Source organism: Tamandua tetradactyla, chromosome 3 (assembly GCF_023851605.1).
Source record: "Tamandua tetradactyla isolate mTamTet1 chromosome 3, mTamTet1.pri, whole genome shotgun sequence".
In the NCBI taxonomy this organism is placed as follows: Eukaryota; Metazoa; Chordata; class Mammalia; order Pilosa; family Myrmecophagidae; genus Tamandua; species Tamandua tetradactyla.
In genome coordinates, this window is record NC_135329.1 from 135,541,128 (window position 1) to 135,553,569 (window position 12,442).

The window sequence follows — 12,442 nt, forward strand, 5'->3', positions numbered from 1 at the left end:
CCTTTTCCAACTGTCCTCTGACCATCTCAGACTCCTTTGCCTGTACCACATCATCTCTCCAACCTCTAAATGAGCCTGAGGGCTCAATTCTCGGACTACTTATGTATTCTATCTACATTCATTTCCTTGATGATCCATCTAGTTTTATGTTTTGAGTATTATCTACCATGTGCTGTTGATGCTCAAGGTTATATTTCCAGCTTATAGCTCTTCTCAGAACTCTAGACTCTATGTCCACCTGCCTAGTCAACATGTTTTCTTGAATATCTACTTGGTACCTCAAACTTATGAGTTCCTTGTATTTTCTCCTTAACTTGCTCTACGTGACGTCTTCTCCATCTTGGTAAATGGTAACTCCATTCTTTCAGTTGCTCTGGCCAAAAACCTTAAAGTCATCCAGCACTTTCTCTCATATTCTGCATCCAGCTCTTCAATGTATCCACCTGGTCTACCTTCAAAACTACCCAGAATAAAACTTATTTTCATCACTTCCACTGCTGCTGTCCTAGTCCAAGCCACCAACATATTTTATCTATATTATTGCAATAGCAACATATCCTTCCTCACTTGCCAAAAACTCTGGTACCCTTCCTTTTGCCTATGGTCAGTGTTAGTTAATTCTCAACAGAGCAGCCAAAATAATCTTATTATAATGTAAGACACATCATGTCACTCCTCTACAAAATCCCCCAAGAGCTTTCCATCTCACTTAAGTAAAGTTCAAATTTCTTACAGTGACCTGTAAAGCCAACTTTTCTCTCTGATCTCATCCTACTCATCTCTTTGACAATCGCAGTTAAGTCACACTGTCCTCCTCTTGTTCCTTAAACATACCAGGCATGCTCTGCCCTTAAGACCTTTATCATTCCTACTGCCTAGAAAGTTCAACCCCAAAGAACCAAATGTTGTTTCCTTCAGGTCTTAATTTTATGGGATCTTACTTGGCCACCCTATCTAAAATTGGAACGATTCTTCCACATTTCCTACCTCCCATTCCTTTACATTTTTCATTAGCATTTAATTATTATTTACCATTTATATATCCCCTTTATTTACCTGTATATGACCTATTACCCCCTCACTAGAATGTCGGCTTTATAAGAGCAGTAATTTGTGTTCATTTTTCTCATTCCTCTTTCCTGAGCACTACAAAGGTGCCTGGAACATAGATGTCACTCATTTATTTATAGAATGAATGAATAAATCATTCAATATGGTGGAACTTCGTTGCAATCTGGGAAGTCTGATGAGGGTTTTCAATGAATTCCCAAAGAGAAGCCAGCCAGCTAAAGTAGAGATGGAAATTCTTCCTTCTACTTCCGAAATCATCAGTTCTCCTTTTAAGGTTTTCAACTGATTGGATGAGACTTCTTGCCATGCTGAAGGCAATTTCATTAGTAATCAACCATAGATACAATCAACTTATTGATGATTTAACTCCACAAATTATCCTCACACTAACAACCAATCAGTGCTTTTCTGATCAAACAACTGGACACCATAACCTGTCCAAGTTGACACATGAACTTAACCATCAAAGTCCACCCTTTGTCAACTTGGCACCCATACACACATCTCCTTAAACCATACTTAATCTCTAAATAAAAACAATAAAAATAGCAGTTCATCTAACAATATTCAACTGTCTTGTATACAACTGGAAACATACTAGCTGAGGGTGTAAGTCCTTGTGTAATATTCACTTCTGAACTTGAAAACTTAAATACTATGACATAAAGTTAACACAACTTAGGTTATATGATGAAAGATAAGATAGAAAAGAAAACAAAGATACTTGTGTTGTATGTATATATATATACACACACAAACATTTTCACAACAAAACAAGGAAGAAATATAAACATTACAGTCCTTATTTCTGTAACTGGTCATGTAGATCATAGCTCATATTTATAATTACCTTCTTTTACTGCCGATTCCATATTCCTTTTACTCTCAGCAAGCACCTCACAGTGGCTGTGTTTCGGGTGGGGTGACCTGAACCTTCATTTCTGAAATTTCTGGACCATTGGTAGTCCTGCCTAGATTAGGTTGTTTGCAATTCTCCATTGACTTTAATCAAGGGCATGGTAGAAATAAAACATGTCTAAGGGATATCCTTTTTCCTGGCAAATTCTTCTTCACGTCTTTTGTGTAGTAGACGTCCTATTTCCCTTTGATAATCAGAACCACCCACCCCAGCCACTTCTGTAATTCCCTTCTCTGCCTGTTGATTCAGAGGCATGAGGAGTCTGAGATGACTAACTTAACTTCCAGATCAATGAAATCATTGCTGTGTCTCCTGTTGGAAGCACTCCTCCTTTTACAACTAAGAACTGTAGACTAGCAGAGCTTGAGGTTGCAGATACAGGAAGCAAAAGTTTTTCTGGTGGAACATGAGGGGTAATAGTGAATGATGCCACTTCCATTTCTACCTCTTGATTCCTAGACCATTAATCCTAGCTATGGCAGGAAAAGCACCATAGAGTGAATACTGATATAGAGCTTATACAGCTTCCTAGGAATACTATCTCCAGCCCTGCAAGGTATTGCCTCCCAGTTGGCACCATAACTGAATCTTCAAAAGGCCATTTCACCATTCTATCAATCCAGCTGCTTCACGATGATGGAGAACATGGTAAGGTCAATGAATTCCATGAATATGTGCCCATTCCCACATTTCATTTGCTGTGAAGTGAGTTCCTTGATCAAAAGCAATGCTGTGTGGAATAACAGAAGAGGACATTCTGTAAGTATATGGATATGTTTTGGCAGAAGAATTGCATGCAGGGAAGGCAAACCAGTATCCAGAGTATGTTTCTATTCCAGTTAGAACAAACACTGCCCTTTCCATGATGGAAGAGGTCCAATGCAATCAACCTGTCACCTGTCACCAGGTAGCAGGCTGATCACCTCAGGGGATAATGCAATTTTGAGGTTGGAGTGTTGGTTTCTGCTGCTGGCAGATTTGGGCACTCAGCACTGGCTATAACTAGGTCAGCCTTGGTGAGCAGAAGTCCAAGTTACTGAGTCCATGCATAACCTCCATCCTTACCAACATGGCCACTTTGTTCAGCAGCCCATTGGGCAATGGCAGGAGGGGCTAGGGAAAGTGGCTAACTGGTATTCACAGAAAAGGTCACGCTATCCACTTCATTATTAAAAATCTTCCTCTACTGAAGTCACCCTCTGGTGAGTATTCACATGGGGCATAAATATCTTCATGCTTATTGCCCACTCAGAAAGGTCTATCCACATACCCCCAGATTTCCTTGTCACCAATTTTTACAACCATGTTCCTTCCAAGTCCCTGGCTATTCAGCCAAACCACTGGCCACAGGCCATGAATCAGTATACAAAAGCACCTCCAGCCACACTTAGTCTGAAGTTTTAAGTGCAGTTCTAGATTCTGAGACACTGAGCTATATGTGTATAAGCTGGTATTTCCCAGAACTTTGTGTACCCCTGTGACACTTAAGATTCAGAACTGCAGTTTTGCAGTTCTGAAAGTCAGCATTGCTACATACAATAGCAGTAAAAGTAACCAAAAAAGAGATCAGGCTTCAATTAGAGATAAAAATGAAGCCATTCTCGGGTGCATAGGTGGTTCAATGGTAGAATGTTTGCCTTCCATGCAGGAAAACCTGAGTTCAATTTCCAAACCATGCACTACCCTCCCTAACACCCCCCCCCCCAAAAAAAAGCAAAGCCAAACTGATTGGGACTAAGGTAAAACAGACAGGGCATAAGATGATTGTCTATGTACACTGGAGCTTTACTTACTGTATGAGACCAAAGGCAGAAAGGCTTATTGTGTCTAGAACCTAAGTTTTCTGTAACACACAATCTAAGTCAACCTGTCCTTAAAGATCATTTAAAGACCCAAACACGTGGAGCCCAGAATGGGAATAAGACCTTGTAACTCTGGATAGCTTAATCTAATACCCTGAGACATCCCAGATTATGGTGGGCTGATAATTAAAAAGTATTGGTAGACTCCCTTGGGGGACTGGAAATAAAAAGCACTGCCAGTCATTTCTTCTTCCAGGTAAAATGAATAAATGGGTGCACTGCTCAAAGTGCTGCCCATTGGGAAGATTTCCCTTCACCACTGTCTTTCAGGGATGTATGAGAAACAGGCTGTAGTGATGGAGCTGCCACGTTTGAGTGGTACCTGTATGTTCAAACCCATCTGTAAATCAGTCAGTTAATCACAGGGAGCACCTCAAGAGGCCACAGCTTTGGCTGTGAAAAGAGTAGGTAATGTGGTAGAATTAGGGGCCACAGGCATTTGAGCTACTTCCTCACATAACTTAATTGCGCCCTCAGGCCTGCTCAAGCCTAATTTTGTATATACAACATCCATTTTATGATGAAGTACTGCTGTACACATCCAACTTCATGGCTTGGTGGGTCAGAGAATGTGCAATTCATGATAGACAACTCAGGTCTCATGGTAACTTGCGGGCACATGGTTAAGTGCTCAGTTTCTGCTAAGGCCCTGTAGCAGGTTAAAAGCTGTTTCTCAAAAGGACAGTAGTTATCTTCAGAGATGGCAAAGCCTTGCTCTAAAGTCCTAAGGGTCTGCACTGTGATTCTCCTATAGGGGCCTGCTAAAGGCCCCAGACAGGATCTCCAGTTACCACTAAAACTTTCAGCACCATTGGATCTGCTGGATCATGTGGCTCAAGGGGCACAGCGGTGGGTATGGTAGCCTGGGCCTGTTTCAGGGTCTTCTCAGGTCCCGGTGCCCACTCAGAACAAGCATTTTAAGGGTCACTTAGTAAATAGGCTGGAGGAGCACACCCAAATCAGGAATACTTTGTCTCCAAAATTCAAAGAGGCCAATTAGACATTGTGCCTCTTTATTTGGTTGTAGGAGGCGCCAGATGAAACAGCTTACCTTTCACTTTAGAAGGGGTACTTCGACATGCCTCATACCACTCAACACCTAGGAATTTCACCGAGTTGGAAGGAACCTGAATTTTTATTTTATTTATATTCTACCCTCTAACACTCAATTGTCTTACCAAAAAGTATACAGTAGTTGCTACTTCTTGCTCACTAGGTCCAATCAACATGACAGCATCCATAAAAACCCTTGTAGAAGGGAGCAGTGATCAAGGTCCCTGTGGACTAAATTATGACACAGAGCTAGAGAATTGATATGCCCCTGATGTAGAAGAGTGAAGGTAATTGCTGGCCTTGACAGCTGATTTCATACTGTTTCTGGTGGTCTTTTCTATTAAGAATCAAGAAAAAACATTTGCCAGATAAATAAATGCATACCAGGTACCAGGGGATGTGTTGATTTGCTCAAGTCGTGATATCATATCTGGAAAAGCAGCTGTGTTTCAAGTCACCACTTGGTTAAGTTTATGATAACCCATTGTTGTCCTCCAAGATCCATCTATTTTCTGCACAGGCCAGACAGGAGAATTGAATAGGAATGCAGTGGGAAGCACAAACCCTACATCTTTCAAATCCTTGACAGTGGTGCTAATCTCTGCAATCTCTCCAGGGATGCAATATTACTTTTGAATTATTACCCTGCTAGGTAGAGGCAGTTCCACTGACTTCCATTTGGCATTCCCTACCACAATAGCCCTCACTCCAGAAGTTAGGAAATCTATATGGGAATTCTGCACATTGCTGAGTGTATCTGTTCCAACTCCTGAAACTGGGGAAATAACCACAGAACGGATGCAGGAACCCACTGGAACCACTGTGAGACAGACATGAGCTACAACTCCATTGATTGCCTGACCTCTAGAAGTTGCCACTCATACTGGACTCATGGATCCCAGTGATGTTTTGGATCTCCTGGAATTAATGCAACTCCCAAGCCAATGTATAAGAATTTCCAAAATATCTCATTATTTACTTTTCCCCAGTGCTCAGTTTGCCTGGAGAAAGATTATGGGTCCCTTTGGGTAAGGCTGGGAGGAAGATTAACAGCATATATTTTGGACAGTGTAATAGTCCTTCACCAAGGGGACCTGGCCTTCCCTCTATTCAAGGATCTTTACATTGTCTCGAGTCTGGGAATTGATTGAAGGACCATGACTCTGTTTTTGTGATTCAGTTAGATTTTTTTTTTCATGTGATCTAGAACTCTTCTGCTCAGACAAATCAAGCAAGAATTTGGTAGACTGCCTATCTATTTTACTTCCAGGTACTCCATGATCTACTAGCCAGTGCTATAGGTCTCTGCAAGTCAGATTATTCTGGTTACAGTTTTGACTCTGCTACCCATTATGGTAGCCATACCCATCTTATTTTAGGCAGTTAAGTGCTACCACTTGACTTCTGCCAACCTAGGATTCAATCAACCCCATTGTGTTTAAGGATCCAAGTTCAGTGACAGTAATTTCCACAGTAATATCTGACCTACAGAAAAGAGCAACCTTACAGCTTTTGAAAGATGATAGAGTTAGCCTCACAAATTTATATCTCACAGTCCTGGTGAAAACTCCTCTGGATATCATGGTGTGGGTGAGCAGGTCTCACATGATAAATCTACTCTAACATTCTAATTTCTGTGAGCTTTTGGATCACCCCCTCTACATTATATCTGGGCAGTTCTGGCATTTAAACTTCAGGCAATGGTGGCAACCTTTTGATCCATGCTTCAGCCAATTACCTAAATAACATGTTAGATTCTTTTCTAAACCCTTGAGCTACAACATTGAATTCAAACTCTCTGCTTAGTGGCTTGATATCAATAAATTCAGCCTGATACAATATTATGTTCCTTCCACCATTATCCCACAACCTTAATAATCATACTTACACATATTCCCTGATTACTGTTTATATACATTGGAAAAATCATGCATTTCTTTTGGAGGGTAGCACATCTTCCCATGGATCACACTTTGAACTCACTTTTTACATTTGGTTGGGACTTCAGTCTAGTTTTAGGACTGGAAGAAAAGGGGGTGGTGGTGGTGGTGGATCATGAGAAGAGTTAGCAGTGTCTTACAAGCCAACTACCTCTAGGCATCCACTGTAAACTCATTTGGCGAAACAATATTACTCTCTTCAGACAGAGGTCAGGGGAGGTGATTCCAGGTTTATCAGGCAAGCAGGGTTAATCTCTTCAGGTAGAACTGGATGGCTGACTCCTCAGGACTTGGAAAATGGGTGGCTGATTCCTTAAGGCAGGCTGGAGGTCAAGTGGCTGATTCCTCAGGGCAGACCATCACAGATTTATCTGAGAAAGAAGACCCAGCAGAACCTAGGATTTCAGTGTCCCCACTGTCAGCATTATCAACCCAGATGTCCCCATTCCAATTTTCAGGACCCCATTCCTTTCCAACTGATAGCCTCACTTTAACAGCAGACATCCTGCAAGGTTGGAAATTCCATTTATGCTATAATTCAGCTACTCATATAATGAGACTCTGTGGCTTCAAAAAATAAGAACTTCTTTCAGAATACACATAGAAACTCTTATGTTCTTCATTCAGCATTTAACTGGGGAATTTGAAGGTGTAAACTCATCCCTTTTGTTAACAACTGTATCCAGCATGTTTAGGAGCAACCAGCCAACATCATTATACTTTTTAACTCTGCAAATCTCTGTTGAGGTGTCAAATACAGTCTTAACCAGAGGCTTGCCTCCTATCAGTAGTGTCCAGTGTTGGTATTTTGAGTGTATCTCCTGCCAGTTCACACCATGAATTATCAGTGCCATCTTGATCATTGGAAACAGTCATTAGTGCCTTTGAATCTAATTAGATTAGAGAACCAATTCCCAAAACCCCAGACTCCACTGATAAAACTCATCTTTAACATTTCTGTTTCTCAAGCACTACTTCTGATACCAAATCTTTATTAGTCAGTTTCTCCAGGGAAACAGAAACAACAAGAGGTATAAATCATGAGATTTATTATAGGAATTGGCTCAGACAATATGAGGATGGGCAAGTCTGCCATGTAGCAGACTACAAGCTGGGAAATCAATTGAAAGTTTTTGATGAATTCTCCAAGAGAAGTTGGCTGGTTGAAGTAAAGATGGAAATTCTCCCTTTCATCTGCTGAAATCATCAGTTCTTCTTTTAAGGCCTTCAAGTGATTGAATGAGACTTCTCTCCTTTGAAGGCAATCTCCTTAGCATACTGTAGATGTAATCAAACTTAGATGCAAGCATCTTACTGATAATATAAATCTACAAAATATCTTTACAGTAACAATCAGACCAGTGCTTGTATGACCAAACAACTGGAGACCATAACCGGCCAAGTTGATACATGAACTTAACCAGCAGAGATAGATTTGAAACAAAAATCAGTATCAAAATAAAGGAGGGAGGGTAAACTTGATTTGGGGCCTCTTGAAATATTCCACAAATACTGTGGCATTTGGATTCAGTGCCTTTGCATGTGCTTTTTCTTCTGGTTTACATTCTTCTTTCCTTCAACATTTATTTCACATATTGATTGTTCAATGAAGCCTTTCCTACTGCAAGACACTACCTCATAAACCCATTGAATCCTCTTCTGGGTTGCTTCTGTAGTATGTGCATATTTCTATTGTTGCCCCTATTACACCATGTTGAAATTATTCATTTTGTGTCATTCTCATTGTAAGTATGGATTCCTAGGTGTTAAGACCCATGTCTATGACTTTCTGATACCCCAATGTCCACATTAGATAACAATTTTTTTAATTCAATTAATTTTACGTTAAAAAGATATGATCCCATTTTCCAAAAGCCTTAGGATGAGCCAAAATTATCATTAATGGACATACATCATCTGGATTATGAAGAATTGATTTAAATATTGCGCCAAACAAACTGCTACTTACAAGTGTGTCTCTCGTCACGTTGTAATCAGGCAGAACTTGAATGGTGATGCTCAGGGACCCTGTAAAAGAAATTCCTGATCACATGAGAGGTTAGATTTGAATTACCCTAAAAGCCTATAGAATTCTGGTTATGTGAATTTCTCATTAGTCTTCTTTTATTGCAGCTGATGGTTGTCTGAGGTTTAAAAATCTGGATACAATTTAAGGATTAAAGGAAAAGTCAAGTATGAATCTACAGTGAATATAATTCCTCAAGTAATATAAATGATTTTATAGTCAAAATATGTTTTCAATTTAAAGGCCTCAGTGTGTTTTCATGTCAAATAAGTTATTTTTACATTAGTAAGCTCAGCTTCCGCACACATGAATATTTTGCTATTCTAAAACATAATTACTAATGATATTTTCCTTTGCTTCTTCATAATATTTTCCTCTCCTTTATCCCCCTTTTCTATATTTTAAATTTAAATAGTTTCCTCTATTTCTGTGCGATTTTAAAAATAAATGAAGTGGTTGGCATTTAGAAACTTCAATCATTACTGATTTTTTATTTTTTTAGAAAACAGTAAAATTTGAATACAAGAATCAATCATCAAAATAAAGAAGGGGGAATTCTTCCTTTTGTCTGCTGAAATCATCAGTTCTTCTTTTAAGACCTCCAGCTGACTGGATGAGACTTCTAACTCCTTGTTAGGAAAAGTACATTTAATTATTACAGTGTTAGTGATTCAAAAGTAACAACTTTGTTTTAAAAGATCTGATTGCCCACTACAAACATAAAAATTAATCATATTTCTACTGATACATTTATCACACTTCACATTTCACAAACTAGTTATTATATTCTCCAACTATATCCCAAAGAAATAAACATAGAGAAGACAGACATTGTTGTGTTCATTCTGTGATGGATATTTTAGCACAGAAACGTTTAAGTGACTTGTCAAGATCACACAGCAAGTCATCAGTAGAATTAAAAGTAAAATTATCCAAAAAAAGAAAAAAGTAGAATCATCACCTGCATTCTATCCCAGAGTTCCACACATTTCAAACCTAGAAATAGGCTTTTGGAATCTACTAGATGGATTGATAAATTTTTCAGGATTTCCTTCAATTTAAGACAAAAATAAAAAGTTCAATTTGCTTTTTGTTTTCCTATATCAAAGAAAACATATTTTGTATTTCTTGGAATTAATTTTTAAAAATTTGACTATTTATCCAAAAACCAGACTAGACTCTTAGAATAAGTATAAGATTTTATAGTTGAACTGCAATACTTTTTTTTTTCTTTCAAGGCTCCCCTCCCTGTCCCTAACTCTAGAAAGATGCCTTCACATATGAATTCCCATCTGCCAGGAGACTTTCCTGCTCCTGGTTTTAAAGGGATTGTGTGTAATTTAACATCATTCAAATTCCAAAAGTTTGTTTGGTTTATTGTTTATTTTTTAATTCTTTTTATTATGCAAGAGTGTGATTCTTTCTTTTAACATATAATAAGTCAAGTTATTATCTGTGCTTCAGTCCTATTAGCAAGAAATGTGCAAAAATGTGCCAGGAGTATAAACTGCTAGCACAATAAGTATTCTCCCAAGGGTCACTTCGAAGTCCAAGAACCCACAGAAACTGAGAAAATGTTCCTTAAAAATATATGTCTCTCCCTACCCCCTCTCTTTCTCCGCCGGCCCGCAGCAGCCGAGCCGCCCGACCTCCCTACCCCCTCTCTTTCTCCGCCGGCCCGCAGCAGCCGAGCCGCCCGACCTCCCTACCCCCTCTCTTTCTCCGCCGCCCGACCTCCCTACCCCCTCTCTTTCTCCGCCGCCCGACCTCCCTACCCCCTCTCTTTCTCCGCCGCCCGACCTCCCTACCCCCTCTCTTTCTCAGCCGCCCGACCTCCCTACCCCCTCTCTTTCTCCGCCGGCCCGCAGCAGCCGAGCCGCCCGACCTCCCTACCCCCTCTCTTTCTCCGCCGGCCCGCAGCAGCTGAGCCGCCCGACCTCCCTACCCCCTCTCTTTCTCCGCCGGCCGGCAGCAGCCGAGCCGCCCGACCTCCCTACCCCCTCTCTTTCTCCGCCGGCCCGCAGCAGCCGAACCGCCCGACCTCCCTACCCCCCTCCTCCCCCTCCTGCTCCGGCTGCTCTCCAACCAACACGGTGCCCTCTTCCCCCGCCTTCACCGTGCTCCCCCGCCACCAGCCTCGACAGCCTTGCCGCCCTCACCTTTCCTCCTCCAGAGCAACTACTGGGGGAGTGGAGATAATACAGAGCAGCTCCCGGAGCCACGAGGGAGATTAAAGGGACAGCGTACCCCATCCTGGAACGGCTGACTATCTGGGAGAACCAGCTCCGGTGAGATCACCAAGGGGCACGGGCTTTCCTGGGTGGGACAGCAAGCGACCGGAGTCCCTCCCTTCCACCTTCCCAGGCCAGCTGGTAGAATTGGACAGGCGGTCCCCTTAGGCCGCGGCGGCTGGTGCCCCCACCACACGAGGCCCCCCGGAACAACTGAGATAGTTGGGTCGGAAATCCCCAGACTGCGGAGAACAGTGACCGGGGGATCCCTTCCAAACACGTGACTCCCCCGTCGGCTGGGAACAGTGCACTCTCCCGGGCTGCGACAGCTGGCGCCCTCCCGCCACGCTTGGTGCCCCGGGCCGACTAGCTAATTTGGCCGGACGCTCTCCTGTGCTGTGACAGCCGGCGACCCTCCCCGCGTTTGGAACCCCGGGCCGGCTGGCATTCTTCCAAGACGCTTCGGTTGCTGAACCTCCCCTACGGCGAGAGTTTTCCAGAGTTGAGGGACCCACAGCAACTTTCGCTGGTGGAACCCACAGACAGCCGTGTGCCACGTGCACCACCTACTGGGCAGGATAGAAAGAACAGAACCGAGAGACTGCGCAGAAAAATCTTTCAACCTGTGGGGTCGAACACCCGGGGAAATCTGACTAAATGCCCAGACGCCAGCAGAAGATAACGGATCACGCTCAGAAAGTTGAACATATGGCCCAGTCAAACGAAGAAACCAATAGTTCAAATGAGATACAGGAGCTGAAACAACTAATGCTGAATATACGAACAGAAATAGAAAACCTCTTCAAAAACGAAATCGATAAATTGAGGGAGGACATGAAGAAGACATGGGCTGAACATAAAGAAGAAATAGAAAAACTGAAAAAACAAATCACAGAACTTATGGAAGTGAAAGATAAAGTAGAAAAGATGGAAAAAACAATGGATACCTACAATGACAGATTTAAAGAAACAGAAGATAGAATTAGTGATTTGGAGGATGAAACATCTGAACTCCAAAAAGAAACAGAAACTATCCGGAAAAGAATGGAAAAATTTGAACAAGGTATCAGGGAACTCAAGGACAATGTGAAACGTACAAATATACGTGTAGTGGGTATCCCAGAAGGAGAAGAGAAGGGAAAAGGAGGAGAAAAACTAATGGAAGAAATTATTACTGAAAATTTCCCAACTCTTATGAAAGACCTAAAATTACAGATCCAAGAAGTGCAGCGCACCCCAAAGAGATTAGACACAAATAGGCGTTCCCCAAGACACTTACTAGTTAGAATGTCAGAGGTCAAAGAGAAAGAGAGGATCTTGAAGGCAGCGAGAGAAAAACA

The 12,442-nt window shown here is 41.7% G+C and overlaps 1 long non-coding RNA gene across 4 annotated transcripts in view; it reads right to left on the reverse strand.

The window, feature by feature from the left end:
* Nucleotides 1-12,442, reverse strand: part of LOC143677699 (uncharacterized) — a 108,317-nt gene that overhangs the window by 29,923 nt on the left and 65,952 nt on the right. For 2 of the 4 annotated variants that reach the window (XR_013172819.1, XR_013172820.1), the window contains 2 exons: nt 8,815-8,873; nt 7,309-8,123 (listed from right to left, as the gene is read on the reverse strand). This is a non-coding gene — a long non-coding RNA (uncharacterized LOC143677699). Of the gene's footprint in view, nt 1-7,308; nt 8,124-8,814; nt 8,874-12,442 lie in introns of those variants that run through there. The other 2 variants (XR_013172821.1, XR_013172822.1) reach the window with 1 other exon arrangement.